This window comes from Stylophora pistillata, chromosome 2, assembly GCF_964205215.1.
Source record: "Stylophora pistillata chromosome 2, jaStyPist1.2, whole genome shotgun sequence".
In the NCBI taxonomy this organism is placed as follows: domain Eukaryota; kingdom Metazoa; phylum Cnidaria; class Anthozoa; order Scleractinia; family Pocilloporidae; genus Stylophora; species Stylophora pistillata.
Window position 1 is genome coordinate 18,345,713 of NC_142520.1, and position 18,955 is coordinate 18,364,667.

Consider the following 18,955-nt stretch of genomic DNA (forward strand, 5'->3'; position numbering starts at 1 on the left):
TATTGCAAAAACTGTTCGCATTGTAACCAGAACAAAATATCCCTCGTGGTCTAACGGCTCTAATATGAAAGTTGTAACATTTGATGATATTCTACTAGATATATACACTGTCTGTGCCATTTTCCCTGATTATATGTGCTTCGGCTGACTTTAAGTTGAGGAATGAAAATGTTTTTAAACAACATCTCTTATGTTAAAAATCATACTCTTCTCATGCGACTCTCAGATAGGTTTATTCAATTTAAATTGATTCTCTTTTTACCATAGTCACCTTATTTCTTGTAGAATTGAAAGACTTAAGTACTTCTTACGTATATATTTCGCCACAATATATCTGAAGCGTTATTGATTAGCGTAATTTATTTTTTTATTGGTAGAGATATTGGACTACAGCCTCTTTTCCTTTCAACCTTCCGGCCATGCCCCCTACAAAATACTTTGGATTCACAGCAGAAAGAAGATTATCATTCATTTCATGTCTTGTCCTGGTAACCCGTAAGGCTTTCTACCGCGAAAAGGACGCTAGGGAGTTCACGCCGGCAGAATCAAGCGGAAGTGGACGAGTTTCCTCCCCCCTAAGATGGAAGAAATAAGCCTCCAGTGGCTGCGCAACTTTCCATCCCACCTCCTTCCTCCAACCCTAAAACTCGAAGGGTAACTAGGCTAAGAACCTTTGGACTGGGTTGATATACTTATATCATAACGATTGTCTGATTGACGACTACGAAGTGTGGCCTTATATATCAGTATTCTATTTTAAACAATAGTATATATATTTTTTTAACTTTGGTGAATATGTCTGATCATTTCAGTGTAATAACTGTTACAACTATCTCTTTAACACTTTCGTTTTCCCTGTGCATTGTCCTTTTACATTGCCTGTAGGATTAAAATTAGGAGGAATAGGCTTTGTTTTTGACTCACAGGTACTGTAGGTTGGTATTGTTCATGAATATCTCTTTTGGCAAGTCCTCCAACTGGTTGTTGTGCAAGTACCTGTCAAAAAATGATGGCATTTAGTTTGTGTAACGAGCGTTCAGCTGCATTGCTGATATAAATACATTATCGTTATCATCAATACCTTCAAGTTGTGAAAAATGTTTTGGGGAAGAAGCAAAGCTACTGATACTGCAAGAGATTCCTATTGTGAGCCAAACGTGTCCACTGCAATATTACATTTCGTTGATCCCGCGGAGCCCATATATCAGACATCCATCCATGTAACATGTATTAGCCATTGGCCAATCCTATTTTTGAGAATCCACAGGGCGTTCGTGCTTTCTTTGGTGGCATTTCCTTTACCATTAAGAAATGAACTGAGAACACAGTCGTTTTGTCAAGGAGCATTTGAAACAGTGTATCAATTTTTCGTAATAAGGTGCTGCGCAGTAATGCAGAATTAAAAGCCTAACTTTGTAGAAAGGAAGCTTTTCTTTGCCATTATGAAATGTAAGGAGAGATAATTTTTTCGCAATTTTTGTAATTTTTGCAATTAATTTTCAGATGTAATTATGGGCCAGCCAAAGACCAGCGCGTGGTAACGATGACCCAAACCAGATAAGGTAGAACCTGTGAAAACATCACAGTGTCGGTGTGTTGATAGTATATTTTTGTTTTGACATTTCGTTTACGCCAATTTGTTAACCCTTAAAGTAGAGCTTTAAGAGATTTTCGGGCTTTTCATTTAAGCCGAATGATCTGGTTACTTTACTAATCGCTTTTTGGTTTCTTAATAGTTTGGTTAGATTGACTTCTCCTTGTTTAGTTAGCTAGTGCTTTTTAGATAAAAAAAAAAATAGTTAGTGTTTTAGTCCAGGATAAGACACCGTGTAATCATGATCCTTTTTGGAATAAAAGACAAGTCTAGATCGTAATTCTCGATAAAGCTAGTAATCACGATCCGCGAGCAACAGTAAGCAACAACTTGTAATACACTCAGGACCTACGGATTTGCATGCATATATATCGCATATATTTCATTTGCTCTAGGATATGCAGTTTTTTTTTTGTTTTGGTAAAGAGTAAGTGTGTAACGGACGTGAGTAAACGCTTTTCAATTTAACCGCGGTGTACTACACTATGTTCGCCAAATACTTTGGTAATTTCTTCAAGTATAGATTCCAGTTCTCCGCTTTGATATAAGACCGCTCCAAAGAATAGGATAAAAAAGAAAGAGAGAAAGATTCTTTGTTCGACGGTCTATCGCATATGCGTATATCAACCCAGGAATCGAGATTCAATTCTAACTTGAAAAAAAACATTTGCAGCAAAAATACTTTTTCTCTTAACTTTTGTATGATATTTCCTTGATATATCAATCCGGAAAGTACTGAAACTACAGTGAGTTTTATTTCAGGCCTACATGTATCTAGAATATAAATCTAGAATATAAATTTTCCTTTGGTCGAAGGGCACATTTATGCAAGTGTATTTTCTTATATTTCCTGACGATAATTTAATACATATTCTAATAATGAGCAATTATTTGTAATTTGACCAGATAGATAAAGAGGTCATGTGCAAGAGTGTTCACCCCAAGTTTGCAGATTTAAGATAGCACATACGGTTACGATAACTTCTACCCTTGTAATATGAACCCAGCTGCTGGCGATACAACTGGAGGCGAGCACATTCGAATAATCCCGCGGAGAAGCTCTTACCGTTCAGAACTTATCGCCGATCTTGTAGATCGAGTCTTTGACAAGTTAATAAGCAATATTTATACTAAACTTGGTGCCTTTAAGAGCAGTATTCATTTTCAAAGTATCATTTCCGGATAAGGATATCGTATCCTTTCCGCTTACCTGTGGACATGGCCTTATTTTTCCTAAGGATTTATGATTGCTTGACCCGTAATTGATTTAGGTAAACTTTATTACTTTGCATCTTCATAGACAACCAAGTTCTGTGGAATCCTATCGTCTTTGTACTTTGTAGTACAAATGGAAATATTTTACCGAGTTTTTCTTTGGGTGACAAATTGTATGAAACTGTTGTACTTAAGGGGGGGGGGGGGTGGAGAGACGATGTTAACTTTGACAATTTACGATGAATCGTTCTCGATTTTGATGTTTGATTGTTTAGTTCTAGGTCCTTGACAGTTGACTTTTAGTAGGAAGATATCAAAACTTTCTGTTTTTTAACATAAATAATTTCTCCAGCGATTTTCAGATCAAGCATTTCTCTGGAGAAATTCATTGAGGCTTAAGTCGAAGACCTTTGACAATTGTTAGATCCAAATAATATCTTAATTCCCGAAAGCATAGTCACAGAATCAGATGACGAAAGAGATTAAAAAGCTGGGGAGGATTACCGTACGTGAACACAGGCTCGCGCCTGCACTCTCCTGCTCAAAAATTAATTGGAAATTAATGGGAGGGTTGAAAAATAAATAAACCCCGTTCTGGCTTGCTGGTATGTCTGATGATAATGACCTTGGCTGAGAGATTATCCTAAAAATTTGATATTTGCCCTCGAAACTTTGCTTCTCGGCTAAATATTCATTTTTCGGACAATTTCTCAGCCGCGGACATTATCAGCCGACGTACCAGCCGCCGGCCAGAAGAGGTTTAACGACTAAATAGCACAGGGATTTTTAAAATGAAGAATTGAATGAGGGACGGTGAACGGTGCACAATTATGATAAATTCTGGAAAGAAAATGCATAAATGTTTCATATTACGCGCACCGTGCATTCTCATACTATCCCGGTATCTATTTTATTCGTGACCTTTTGCGCTTAAATGAAATTGGTGTCAAAAAAAAAAAGAAAAAAGATTGGAATGGTTTTCAGAATCTGCACCCGGAAATATTGTAAACGTTGCAGATATAAAGTAGTAAAAGTCATTTTTGAACATGTAAAGATGAAATAAACAATTAAGAAATCGAGTTTCCAGATTAGAATTGTACCCACGACCCTCCGTGATCTAGTCGGATGCTCTAACCACTAAGCTACAGGAGACTCTATGGTGAGCAAGGGTCAATTAGTGGGTATGGTTGGGTTTCAGGTGACGTCACAAGCTTTGCTGAAGTTAGTGTCCGCCATGTTGGTGTCCCTCGGGTGTCAAATTTATGAATAATTAGTCGATTTCTATAGTGAAGCCCTCCCTCTTATCGCCGTATTATTTCGCCAACTACATGAATATCCAGGAAGAAAAAAGCGATAAAAGTATCTGGCATTCATCTTAAGGTATCCCAGTGCTCTCTGCGTATGCCGAAAGCTTAGAGAGTTGGAAGGAAAGATGTTTGCAAAAGATCTCGGTCATTGGGGTTGACCCTGCAAGCATACCAGCCGAGAAGTTCAGTCCAAAATGCTTGCCTCCTGTGCAAGCGTCGGACTTGCTGAGTTACCTTGTTCTTCAGACCAGCTTCTACACCAAGAAGCAGTTCAAGGCGTTCAAGAGTCTAGAGGCGTTTAATCAAATGGTGTCGGGATCTGTAACCTCAGTTGTAGGCAAAGTAATCGCCGGCAAGTATGCCGTGAGAGCACGAGTTTGGCATTCACAGCATATGAATGATCCTTTAGTGAACATTTGGGTCATTTCCGAAAACGATGGGACTATTTTGCCAGCCCATTGCTTGGGATGCAAAGCTGGACTGGCTGAGTCATGCTCACATATCGCGAGTGTTTTATTTATGTTAGAGGCAACTACTAGAATTCATGGCAAGGTCGCTGGGAGTCACGAAAACTCAGACACCGAAAACTCAGGTCCCTCGAAGTGTTCTCCAAGCTTCCGAAGTGCTCCATAATTCGATAGTGCATAGCATCAAGCATGAACCAATTTTTTTTATAATATAACCGGTGGAATAATGCAAAAAATCCGACGCGAAAGACGGACAACAATATCAAGAGTGATTCTTCAGTGAGGCGAATCGTGACGGCGCTGATGCCGAGTCTTCTTTCGCGTTGTTTTTCTCTTTCTGCCTCAATTAAGAACTCTAGCCCAAGGGTCGCAAAATTGTCTTCGTTTTGGGACTGGTGGGCCGAGTCTCTGTTTGTATCCATTATTATCGCGAAATATTTAAAAATTTTAAGAGAGCGACAACAAGGATCTGTGCCACGAAGTACAAAAAGGGAAACAAACGTCCCTTTCGGCTCGTCAAAATCACGCCACATTTTAAGAATTTGGTGTTTGAGCGAGCGCATTTGATCCCGTTAACTGTGAATGAAAAGTTCAAAATTAACGGGAAAAATGGAGGAAATCTAAGCTAAATGAAGTCTTGTGTCACTCTAAAATGTTTTAATACTCAACCATCGGACGATTTTGCGAAACGTGCAGCTTGCGGCCTTGCTTTTGCTGCTTCAGCTGGATGAAGACCCAAAAGGTCAAAATACACGCGGGATTACCAGGAGTGATCATGAGTCGTGCTTATCTCTTGAATTTTCGAGGAGTCTGAGTTTTCGGGGTCTGAGGTCTGAGGTCTGAGTTTTCGGGGTGTGAGTTTTCGTGACACCCTAAGCTTACTTGCACTCAAGTAAAATGCTCATGGATTTTGCCGACATAGGTCAAGGAAGTGCCGTATGCGAGGGCTAAAGACATCGATTTCTCATCGGCTAAGAAGCTCAAAGAAAAGCTCGACCAAAAAGTCGAGGATCTACAACAGCCGCAAGCCTCGAACAGTACAAAAACTTCTAGTTCCTCCTGTTCTTCCCCTTGATTTGTGATGATCTTAGGTATAGCGCATTAGATCATATATATAATGAGTTTTGCGCTATAGAAATAATAAAATTATTAAATTATTATACGAAAAAATCCTTAGTCTTTATGCTTTCCACTTTTGCTCGAACAGCCAACAATAATGCAGAAAACCATCCCTTCTTTTTCACATGAACTCTTCGTTAGATACGGTTTGTTTACGCTCGAGGGACACCAAGATGGCGGATAGTAACCGTTGCTAAGGTATTAGTCACGTGGGTGAAACCTAAGGATTGACTGGAACCGCTTCACACGGCCACACAGCCAAACATCAGCTAGCGCATAGAAGCTCACTAACAGCATCACGCTGTCACATTAAAGCATCACATGCATTAAAGCATCACAGGCAGCGAACCAGCCTCCAAAGTGAGCATGTAAAGATGAAATAAAGTCATGTTTGTACAATTAGTTAGTTAATTAATTAATCATATAAATACTATGGCCGGTTGATATGTAAATTCCTCCCGTTACCATCTTAAAGGTCACGTGACAACGCGTTCACGATTTGAGCAGATTTAAACAGGAGGGCGCGCTATAAATAGGTTGGCTCCGCCCCTTTATCTTAGCTCAAATGAAAGAGTCATCCAATATTGCGACCAACGGTCTGACCATAAGTGAAACGGTGTGCATGGAAGACGCTGTAAAAGTACTATTTTGGGTCAACAATTAAAAGATATTTAGTCGTGTTGACTCTCATTCCCATAATTTAGCTTCTATGCATTTTATTTGGCACCAACATATCGTTCGGCAGTTCAAAGTGCGATCTACGGTCGACTATGCAGTCGTACAGTTGTCTTTTCAAAATTCGCGCCGTGTAACTTTGGCTTACATCCCCAAGCCCCTCATACACATCGGTTAACAGAGCCTTCAGATTATTTCCATTGCAACTAGCGGCGTCATAAATACTGCAAGCGCAATATTATCGCTGATAATGCCTCTAAGTAGGTGCGACTAGCAGCCAGAATTTCAGAACTTTAGTGGTTGTTCGGCAACACTCTTAGCTGTCGCTGCTCGAAGGATATTTATTGTGAATTTTGTGCGTTATGGCTGACGGAAATAACCCATCTATGCCCAAGAAAAAGCGTCCAACAGATCGAGGTCTTCAGCAGTTCTCTTTCAACAGAGAGCTTCCTAAAGAGAGCAGACTTCTTGGCATCAAAGACCGCGTGAAAATGGCAATAGGCGCGTTAAATCTAACAAAAGCGAACTCAAATACACAGAATGCGGATCTGATGGAGGCTCTTCTGTTGGTTGTTGAGGAGAAAATGGAGAGGAAAGGACTGACATCGAGCCAACTGAGCTTATCATCAACTGGAGGCACAGCTAGTCCGGACCCCTCTCTTGTTTCTACACCATCTACCACACGGTTTTCTTTTCCTTTAGCGTCTTCCACTCCATCTTCGTGTATTTCTTTACCTTTCACTGATTCTGTTTCTCCAATTTCCCCTCCACATGCAAACGATAAACCACAAAGAATGCAGATCACTGCGCCTTCAGCAGAGAACGACCCCATAATTATCTCTGCAGCGGGGGAGCTCTGCGAACTCTGTATTCTTTTTTTTTTTTGGAACTCTCTCTCCACAGCATGCTGTTACTATGGAAAACTCATTGATTGCGATTTAAAAAATCTTTAATCGACAAAGTCACGTTGAGCCCGTAACAGTTTCACGTGTACTGGAGATTCATTGAGGTGGCTCTCCTCCTCTATCATGGCAGGATCTCCACCAAAGTACTATGTAAATTTGAGGTAAGTACCTTTTCGTTTCCAGCTGGAAATGTTCTGAAATTCGCTCTCTCTGTATTCTTGAGTTTTGTTGTAACTGATCACTTATCTGCCTCTGTTTTTCATAGATTGGCAATGCACTTTCTCTAATGCTCCTATGTTGTATTTCTTCAAGCAGGCAAATGGCTGTCAACAACAGTTTACAGGAAGTTCAATGATGATCTCTCCATGCACCAAAATACTTCATATGAACTGAGCAGTTTTTTATATGGTTTCTCTTTTACCTGAATTCTAAAATACCTCTTTTTTTTAATTACTTCAACAGTCTTAAAAAACCATTGTTATGCAACCATTGTGAATAGGGTTTGTAATGAGTCCATGTCTGCTGCCCAGGAAGAAGTGAAAAACACCCCTGGTTATGTTGTAAATGGAGAAGTACAAGTTGATTTCAATTTTATTTTGTCTTTGGCCACATACTTATACACCAGTCTTAGAGTATGGGAGGTGCATGCTTGAGTTTTGTTCAACTGTTCCTTTTTGCAAGCCAGCATCTCTGCAAGCAGTCAATTTGATGCATGGGATCTAGTAGACTTCTGCAAAGTTCTGCTGACTAGCACATCTAAGCATACAATATCTGATATCAAATTGTAAACCCTGAGAGGTTTATGAGTGCAGAAATGTGTTCAATGTTATGTTTTGATATCTACCATTTCTTCCTCTAGTGTGTTATTACAGATGCAAGGAATGATTCGAGCAGATCAGCAGCACACACGACGGTGTCAGCCCTTTCTTTCTAGTAAGATGCTTTGTATGATATGTTGAACCTTGATACACTCAATGCTATTCCTAAAACTACTTTTATTTTTACTGTTTCTGTTTAGGACCAAAAAAGTTTTAGGAGTTGTAAACTGGAGTAGGGCTAGTGAAACTTCAACAGTGAGCCGTGAAGTCCCTATGACAAAAGATCTGTTGACTTTTCTAACTGAGACCCAAGGTATGAACATTTGCATCCTCAATAATATGCTACCATTGATGTAATATGAGTATGGAGGACAGAAAAATCCTTTATAGTGTGACTGAAGTAATTCTTTTGTTTTTGTTTGTCTATTTATTTCTCATTTGTACTTCTGCAGGAAGAACAGTCCACTCAGTGAGGAAGAATCTCAGGCTAATCTGCTGATTGTTGCTGACCATTATCAGGTGATTTGAATGACTCTTTTTTGATAGAATGCGTAGTAGTCAGAAGGTACAAAGAGTTTTTCTCAGGTTACTCCTTCAAAAGAACAATTTCACGAAAACAAAATTATTCATTATTAATTTTTTTTGTTATGAACACATTGTGTTATGTAATTCCAACAAGACATAGCATAATTCATGAACTTGAAGATTACACAATTTTCTGTAAAAATGGAAAACCAGAAGCATTTTACTTACTATTATTAATACTGATCTATTATGTGAAGGCGTAGTCTGATCGTCCGGATGAGTGTAGTCCTGAGAAGGACTGTTGTCGTTGGTAGTGACTGACGTTTCGATAACCTGTGCGGAAGTCATCATCACGACCGACTTACGTAACTTAAGTCTTACAGCCAATAACATCACGGCAAAACCAACCGATCATTTCACACGAACTGTAATGAGAATATTCTACTGAAAACAATCATTCACTTGACTCTGATGATGACTTCCGCACAGGTTGTCGAAACGTCATTTACTGCACTGATCTATTAATTTGTTTTTTTATCATTTTCTTTATTTATGACTCAGGGAAACCGTGTCAATTGCCATTAAGAGTCACGGTGCAAGTAGAATGGCTACCTAATGAGCAAAAGGTTTTAATTAAACCTGAAGCTGTAGCTGCATATAGGAAAGCCATTCTGGGCACCTCAATATATACACATGCATATGATTACATGCGGGTAATTAATGGGCACATGCTACTGTATGTGTTTGTTTCTTTGTATGAAAAAGTTTGCCTTTTCCAAATTAGCGACGTTGCAGTTAAGGCCTTGAAAGAGTTGCAAAAAATTCAAATTCCAGTTACAGTAAAAGCCACTCAAAATCTGTTACCTTCTGCAGTGTAGGGAAACCTACTGGATTGAATCTCTCCATTCAGTGATGCTCATTTCTGCTGCTAAGCGGATCCATTATGGGGATGACACCTCCAACATGCACATGGAACTAGCCATAATTAAGACTTATGCTGTTGTTAATTCTGCACAATTGCTTTGGCACTTTTTAAATGCTATGCTTACTCTTTCTTATTGACTTATTTCTCTTGCAGAATGAAAATGTGAATAGAGAAGTATTGTCTTTGCAGATGTACCAACTTGCCAGGAATCCGAATCGTCTGGCAGAGATCAGGGTGCTTACTGCAAAAACATTCAAATTCAGGGAAACCATTAGGTCTACCTTTTTTAATCTAAATAGCTGATGTCCATTCTGCTTACCAGTGATTCTGACTTCTTGCGATAACTTTAAATGGGAGCCCAAATGTCTTGTAAAAGATGTGAGGTCTTAGAATTATCCAAAAGAAAAATAACTGTCGGGAAAGTCTGAATCCCTCTCTGAACCCATCAGTTTGTACAATAAAAAAAGAGAGGATAAAAAGATGGCCATAAAAAATGACTACAAATAACGCGCGTGAGAAATTAACATTTGCTAAAAGTGAGCAAGAATTATAAGGGAAGAATGCCAATCTTTGTGGTACCTGACGTTTGCTTTGCAATTGTGGCCCAGGACATGGGGGTCCGCATGTCGTGTAATCCGAGAGAAGCAGAAGGCAGTTCACGACAGCATTTCGTGAAGCGAGTGCGCAATCTATGTTTGGCGCTAATGCATGGTATGTACAAACTCATTAACAATACTAAAATTAAATTGTAAATATGGCAAACATATTGATTTTACGGTTCGTTACCAGTTTCAAATTGTATCCGTATCGTAAAGGACACTTTTGCACTTTGGCTTGTTTTGTTTGTGAAATAACCGCTAACATTTTGAATATCAGGTAACCTGACCAACAGAAACGACGAAAGTTGAACTAAATTAGCTTTCTATCGAGTGTAGAAACGATTTTTCGCCCCCAAACGGCCTGGTGTCTTTTCAACGCGCGAATTGTTGATTTTTCACCTCCAATTGCGTGACAAATGATGGCGTATTTTGACCCCCGTGTCAGTTTTATTTGGGGTCCTAAAATCTCGTAGTCTTGAGTAGCCCATGAATTCTATTGGATTTTTGTGAGTAAGAAGCCTTGTTCCTCGCTGGATTAACTTGGTATAACCCCATGCCATGTAGCAAGGTGCGATTTGATGAACTCAATTTAGCCATTTCTTTGTCCGCCTAAATGAGTGGAATAATGAAAAAAAACAAAAATTGCCCAAAAACTTAGTTCGCGACGGAATTGGACAAATAACGCTTGAGACTGTTCGCAAATACGTGTTCTTTCCATTGAGAAAATCGTTGGTCACATTTATCGTTTGGTTTATTCTCAAGCGACGTTCAAATTACTGGTTATCTAGTCGTAGTGAAGCTGACATGAGAGCCACAAAATCCATTTTACCTCTGTTCGCGTAAAATCAAAACGCAATGGAACTTAAAGTATTTTGCCTAAGAAGAATTCATTCAGACGTATATTCTGCCAAAGCTTGGGGATTTTCAATTGTTCATATTGCACATCTCCAAGCGTTATTTATGGAGGGCCGCTCTTAAGTAATTAAGTTTAATTTGATCTACGAAAAAATTCGGCCAAAGTCGCTCACCATGTAAAAGTTTGTTTAGAATGATGCTATTTTATTACTTTCTTTGTATTTATATCCGAAGTTATCACCTCAGATTTCTGATAGACCGTGATGATGTTTACAGTTATTGCACTGTAAGTTTAAATGACTGGCTCATTTAAGCTGAATTGTCAGTATAGGTGTCACAAAGCTGTTTCTTGTTTTTGTTTTGTTTTTGTTTTTTTTGTTTGTTTGTTTGTTTTTTCATTCGTTCGTTCGTTCGTGCAAAGAAGAATAAACAGAAGAAGACTGAAACACAGCCTTGAACACTAAACTACATAGAACATTCTTGACTTGATAACGAGACTACTTAAAGAAGAGGAGAAGAGTCTAACAAATTCCCTTACACATTTTTCTTTGATAATCCATTTTTGCGAACGAATACTATTCATGTTTTAGAGAAAGTCTCTTAGTCTATATTTTAATGCGGCTTTGTTGGGACATAAGCAATGATATACATGAAATATGCAATATAACCCACGCATTCGAATGTCTGTTTTGAAGGTGGGATTTGACTTCTTCCTCTTACACCAATATTAAGAAAGATTGAATAGGGGAACTTACAGCCCTCTCAGCTGGGTATTGTGACAGAAAATGCCTGATGGTAATTTCTTCAACTGGTTGTTGGGCAGCCACCTGCCAAAGTTTAGTCTATTTAGTATACATTACATAGTATTTGACAACAAAGGTCGGAGAATAAATATGCTTGAATCTATTCCTCATGTACTGATACGAGGGCCTAAAACATACACTTCATCAAACCAATGTTGTCACTGATTTGATATCTCCATTTTAGTCTAACATCTCACGGCACCAGAGAGGATAACAAGCTATAACCTGTGACAATATGAATTGAGATAAATTGGGTTTTTTTAGCTCTGAAAACAACTTGATTCTTACAAATGTTTTTGCACCCTCTTCCTATTACCTATTGTTGTAATACATAAGGCTTGACATTACACACTGTCATGTATTGTAGTCCTCATAATAATCAAAGCAACACTTAATAGGGGATAAGGGGTGAGTAAACTAACAGCAATGTTTGGAGCGGGAAATATTGGATTAGTCATATAAAACGTATATTGAAAATAGTTTGTTGAAGATTACATAAAACCGGTTTTAATGTGCACGCACAGATTCATATGATACAATCAGGCTTATTTAGCAAGACAGGGAGGCCGGAATAAAATCTGTATCTCTGTTGAGGAATCAGCTGAAGCTTTCAAAAATCAAAAGAAACCTGACATAGTAGTCTTGTATTGAAGCTGTATTAGACAAACTTTGCATATCTTATGATTAGTGATGTTCATTTTTAAGGGTGGATAAGTAGGACTATTGGTACACGGATTTGTCTAAATCGGAATAAGCTGAAAGTTTGAATGTTTTAGATAAGGCTGCTACCATATGCTATTCTATCTTATTCTTTCCGCTATTGGTTATAAACAATTTTCTTAAACTTTTCACCTAAATCTTCGCAAAATATTTCTGGTTCAATAATGAACACCCTTTTAATACGTTGAATGTTCCCACCGTCCCACGCAAAATTAAAAATTAGAAGTAAAAAGCTTAGAAAACTTCAAAATAACTTGAAACAAAAGGAAACAAGGTACCAAGTTCTGGTTACGCTGTAACTTAAGAGTCAGAAAAAAAATGTAATTCAGAAGCTTTCCTTTTTTATTTTCATTTTGTCAAGGAGCCTTTGAAATAGTCTAACAATTTTTCGTAATAAGGTGCTGTGCAGTCATGCAAAATAAAAAGCTTAACCTGTGGAAAGGAGGCTTTTTCTTTACCATTATGAAATGTAAGGAAAGATAATTTTTTCGCAATTTTTGCAATTAATTTACAAATGTCTTTCATATGTTTTCTATGATGATGTATGTCGCAAACGAATTTTTCTTAGCTATTGCATGTTTTTAGAATTTCCTAGTTTTAAGTGTAGGTGCGGCTTTATAAATATGTACAATCCACCCAGTTAAAAGAAGTAGCCCGGGTCATTTCGAGTCCAAAAATCGATTTCGTTAAAACTTTGCGCATGAATCTTTCCTACTTTAAAGTTAATCGAAACCTCATTGGCTTTTCAAACTGAATTGTGCATAATTGAATTTTTTTTTTTCCGGGCGATATTCTCTTAACCCCTAATGCGAAGGTCCATTTTTAAGAGTGGCTATTTAGGGTGATGGCTTTTACGGCTAACGGTTGATATTTTGACTAATTTATGGTTAACGAAATAATTTTTTTTTTTCATTTTTAGCACCAGAACCATATTAATTCGCATAATTGAGTTGCAAACCACGAAATAAGGACTCTAACCTTTCGATTTTTCTTTTGGAAATACGGAAGAAGGTTCTGTTTTTTTTTTCCTTTCCTTTTGCGTGAGCGTTGAAAATTGTAATGAGTTTATTACAGCCGATCTCTACATCTTCGATGATTTCCTTGCTCTATTCTGCTACGTTATAGTATTTTCAATAATTTGAATATTTTCCTAAATATCATCTCTCGAACCTCACTAAGGCGTAAATCTTCACAAATGATGATTACTCCCCAGACACACCACACCAAGAGATCATAAAACGAGGAAACTTATCCCCGCGACCCATGATGTATTTTAAATGTAGGAGGGCACATTTATGCAAGTGTATTTTCATATATTTCCTGAGGAAAATTTCTTACTCATTCTAATAATGAGCAATTACAGTGGAACCCCTCAAAACCTGACGCCCTTCGGACCGCAGAAACTGTCCGGTTTAGAGGGGTGTCCGGTGTACTGAGGTTTTACCCATAGGGCAATTTTATCCAGCATAATGTATTTTCTGGCTGTAAGTACCAGTACATGGTACACGAGCACTAATAAAGCACATCAGTAAAGGAAATGACAACATGGATCACGAGGAAGCTTTTTAACGTCATTTTGTTTAATCTATCAAAAAAATTCAGTATTACACAGGGTACTATGATCGCCGATTTTAATTCATTATTAGACTTCTTTCTTCCATAGTTAGTAGAGGGAGCTGATTAGGAAACGCGGCGAGCTTCAAAGAAGTAACTCTTTGTTCAGATTTATGAACTATGACGTTACACGACCGTGCACACTCGAAACAAACATGACGTGACGAGATTTAGGCTGCATCATGTTCCTTGATTAAAAATGTGTTTTTAGACGCAAACTACGCAATTTGTAAGTTCGATTCTCGCTAGTTGATCTCTCTACAATGCCTGTAGACAATTTTTCTGTCTTTAGATGTGGTTCGTGCCGTAGAACCAAAGAAATCGGCATCTGGAAACTACCCGCTCCTCTCAATGATGACTTTCGAAAATGGAGCGAAGCTTGGCTAAAAAAGATGACCAAATATCGAGTCACTGATAAAGATTTTCAAAACCAAATTGATAATGGTAAAGTATTTACATGTGAAAAGCATTTCAAGCCAGAAGACATTGAAATTTGTATTTGGCCTTGTTTTGCCTTAAGTTAATGTAGATGTCACCCACAATCATAGGCGCCTATACACTAAAAATAACTAGCTTGTTTTATCGATCGAAACATCAATACATTATCTAAATTATTATTATTCCTTTTGAAGTTAAATCTACAAAGTTGACAAAGAAAAAACCGAAGCTTGGCGCCCTACCATACCAAAACATGCCTATAAATATATTAGTAGCGAAAAGCCACAATGTGGAAGTTTACTAATAAAGGTCATTATTATTATTATTATTATTATTATTATTATTATTATCACAGATCTGAATTGTCTTCTCTTCTACAAATCTTGATGAATGATATCGATATAAAGCCACTGCATCCTAAACACAAACTTCTTCTGTACAGCCGCTATGTCCTATCGAAGTTATCATGGCATTTCACCAAAGCAAATATATCCAAAACCTGGATAACGCAACATCTCGACTCTGTAGTGAATGGCTACATCCGAAAATAGCTTGATATTCCGATATCTGGAACACCGAGCAATGCTTTCCTAGAAAGCAATAAATTTGGTCTTAATATTTGTCCTCCCTCTATCCAATTTACTCAGTACCAGTCAGTTCTCCGAAACTCGTCAAAAGAGTCCCCAAATGATTCCTTGAAAGCTCTCTGGAAATCGTCAAGCTGTCACACTAATATTCGTGCCAAAGTGGGAACACACGTGGAAGAAAAGATAAAAGAAAAGCTCGGGTAAATGTATGCGATGAACCAGTGCGCAAAAGGTTAGCCAAAAAACGCAATTAGTTAATAATTAAATTAAATTAGTCAATAACTAATTTTCTTTTCGGCAGGTCTTTTGTGCACTGGTTCATCATATGGGGCAAAACATCTATTATTAACAGAAACGATATCTCAAAACACATTCCATATACTCTAAAGCTTCTAAACTGGGGGCACTAGTGCTATGTGTAATTAGGGTTGAAAATGTTGTTAAAGAATTAATTCCTCTTTTCAGTTAATAGTAGAGGTGTTGCCCCATCACATGGTGGCAATCATGACATAATAAGGCAAAAACAAAGTAATTTGGAATAAATTGAATCATGAGAAACATTCCCAATCTTGAAAGTTCCCTGTCACAGCTGCCATCATGTCATGGAGGAAAGCCTCTTTAGGGTTGAAAAGTCTTACTGTGCATTTCGCTTGAGTGTGGAGGCACAAGAGTTTTATCGAAACGAAAACTCGCAGTAATAAGTTTACTGTAATTCGATTAGTCATCTCAACCATTTTGTGAAACGTTGTCCACATCCAATGGTGTGTATCAAAGGAAATCTATCGTGAGATAATAAATGTCTCTTTAATGACTTTATCGTACAGTATTGTATATAGTTCTAGAAAAGTACTTCGCTACAAGCAAGCATTACATAAATGAATCCATATGTTTAACTTAAACTGTAATACAAAATATTCAAAACTGGAAACATCTATACTAGTTACTGTTATTATACTGCAAATCATTGCAATGACCGATAACAATAAAACCCTCAAATTGTATAACTTAATATGCAACAGAATGCAAATAATTAGATCAAGATGATTCAATTGTTGTCTCTTTATGAGTCTTACTATTTCAAAGATATATTATTTGCACTGTAGAGACAAAATAGACACAAATAGAGACAAGAAAGCAATGAATTAAATGAGTATCATTTGACCATGCTGTTCACCATTTTTCACAGTTACTGTAAGGCAAAACCACTCTCACTCATTCTAACTGAAACATAATGTGATTATATTATCACTGTACTATGTACATAGAAACTATTAATTGAAAGTAAAGTTACATTGACATGCTCTTTAATCTTGTCGTTCTTGCTCATTATTATAAGCGTGGGAAGCTCGGCTAATTTCTTTGCGGAGACCCTTGCTTTTCAGCTGCTTTGCTCTGACCTTGTGTTTTTGTATAATATCCTTAGCAAATGAATAAGACCGCACCCTTGTATACAGCCATACTATGTTGTGTAACATATCTTTGCCGACATTGCTGGGGATTTCGAGTTCACTATTGGATAGTCAGTTACTATATGCAGTGACAACATCCACATCAACTACAGTTTTAGAAGCAACACTACTACAATCGATTTTATGTGTTGTCCAATCAGAAGAAACAAGTCTAAAATAATGTTCACTTCTTTGGAAAATAAGTTGAGCCCCTCTAGTTACAGCCCATAGACCACCACGATTCAGACTGCTAATAAGCTTGTGGTTTTCTAACTTGTCACCTGCTTTTCCAGCTTTTAGAATGGACATTGCCTGCTCATTTTCAGGAGTTTTGACCTTTGCTTGAGATAGTTTTTTGAAGAACATAACCACCAACATATCGTAGACCTGATATCTCAGTATTAGAGAGCTTCTGTTTGCAATTTCATTTTTCTTGACTTGTATATCCTTGCTTTCTTTGCTGTGTACCAGTAGACAGTCAGCGACTTTTGTTGACAGAAATGTAGCAATGTTTTTTGACAAATTGACAACATAGGTATCTGAATTATAGACAACGGTGGAGGTAAAATTCAGCATTTAATTTTTCTGCGTTTCCGGTTCGTACGGTTGTTGGATTAGGGTTTGGATTAGAGTAAATTCACCACTTGCGGTGTTTACATGACTTGAGAAAGTGTTTACTTGTTATTTCATCTTTGCTGTGTAGATTTTACTCATCAATATCTTTTCTTTCGCCTTTCCCATGATTCGAGTGTAGATTTCCGGGGTTAAATACCGTTGTTATTCGGTATTTTCGCGATCACCTGACTTTTCAGCTGGGTGCTTGACAGTGATGTGACGTTTCAAGCCAGCCTTACTTTTGCAAATTTCCTGTCAAAATTCACACGAGATAGTTTCTGGTTCAACCTGAAAACCATCAATATCCTTTAAGTATTGCAATTGCCTATATAAAGATCCATTTGACTTCTAACTGTAGCATAAATCGGGGTTAGTACTACATCGCAACACAACGCTGCACTGTAATACGACATAGATAAATCTGCAGTCAAAACACCACAGTTTTTAGCTAAATTATTACTTAACTGAGACACATTTTGACCTTACTTCAACAGCAGCATCAGTAAAATGACTTTCTAGGTCATCATCTTCTTCCAAAATACTTAAGATCGCATCAAAACCATCTCCAAAGATATAGAGTTCGCTAAAGTCCGTACTATCCGCCACGTTGGCAAAGTCTGTGCGCACAGTCACGCATGGATGAGGGACAATAGCAGCGCTCTTTGAAGTTCGCCCGAGCTTCCTAACCAGCTCCCTCTACTATGTTTCTTCTTTAAAATATCACCTACAGTTGATTTGCCGATCCCAAATTTACCGCTTGGAGCCTTCAGTGTAGGTTAAGGCACCGTTTCCGTGCATTTGATCAACTCAATACTAGTACTCTTCTGTTACGATAATTCGATTCTTTGGCGTTTCGCTAGTCTCTCAAACATAGTGATGGTTGTTACTTTGTTTTTTTTCGCAAGTGATTTCACCCGCAATATGACAGTTTTGCCGGCAAGCTTAAAACCTTCACGTTCGATTTATCGAGGTCAATTTCTTTGTCAGTATGTGATTACAAACTGAAAAAGGCGTCCGGTTTCCGGAAAGGGGGGTTCCGGTTTATTTAGGTTAAAAATAGAGAAAATGTATGAAAGAGATTTTGGTGCCGAAAAAAAGGTCCGGTATAGAGAGGATTCCGGTTTAATGAGGGTCTGGTTTAGAAGGGTTAGACTGTACTTGTAATTTGACCAAGTACATATAGAGGTCATGTGCAAGCTAAGAGTGTTCTCCCCAGGATTGCAGATTTAAGATAGCGTATACGGTTACGATAATTTCTACCCTTGTAATATAATCCCAGCTGCTGGCGATACATCTGGAGGTGAGCACATTCGAATAATCCCGCGGAGAAGCTCTTACGGTTCAGACCTTATCGCCGATCTTATATATCAAATCTTTGACAAGTTAAGAAGCAATACTGATACTAAACTTGATGCCTTTAAGAGCAATACCCCTTTCCAAAGTATCATTTCCGGACAAGAATATGGTATCATTTCCGCATACCTGTGGACATCGCCTTATTTTTCTCTAAGGATTTATGATTGCCATATTAACCATGTAAGTGAACAAACTCCAACTCACTTCCACTTTCAACACCCTACTGCGAAAACTTCAAAACTAGTTTCGTCTACGACCTCGTTAGTTGATGACAAACAAAAAACTAAAAATTTGAAAAATTTTGAAAACACGCGCGAGTCGTGTAGTAACACACGAAAAGTAGCCGCTTGGAACCAGGTCTCTAGAACTG

General features: G+C 37.9%; 1 pseudogene; it reads left to right on the forward strand.

Annotated features, from left to right (window-relative positions):
• The first annotated feature begins 6,267 nt into the window (after positions 1–6,267).
• Positions 6,268–9,853, forward strand: LOC148737531 (uncharacterized; annotated as a pseudogene).
• Positions 9,854–18,955: the final 9,102 nt, after the last annotated feature.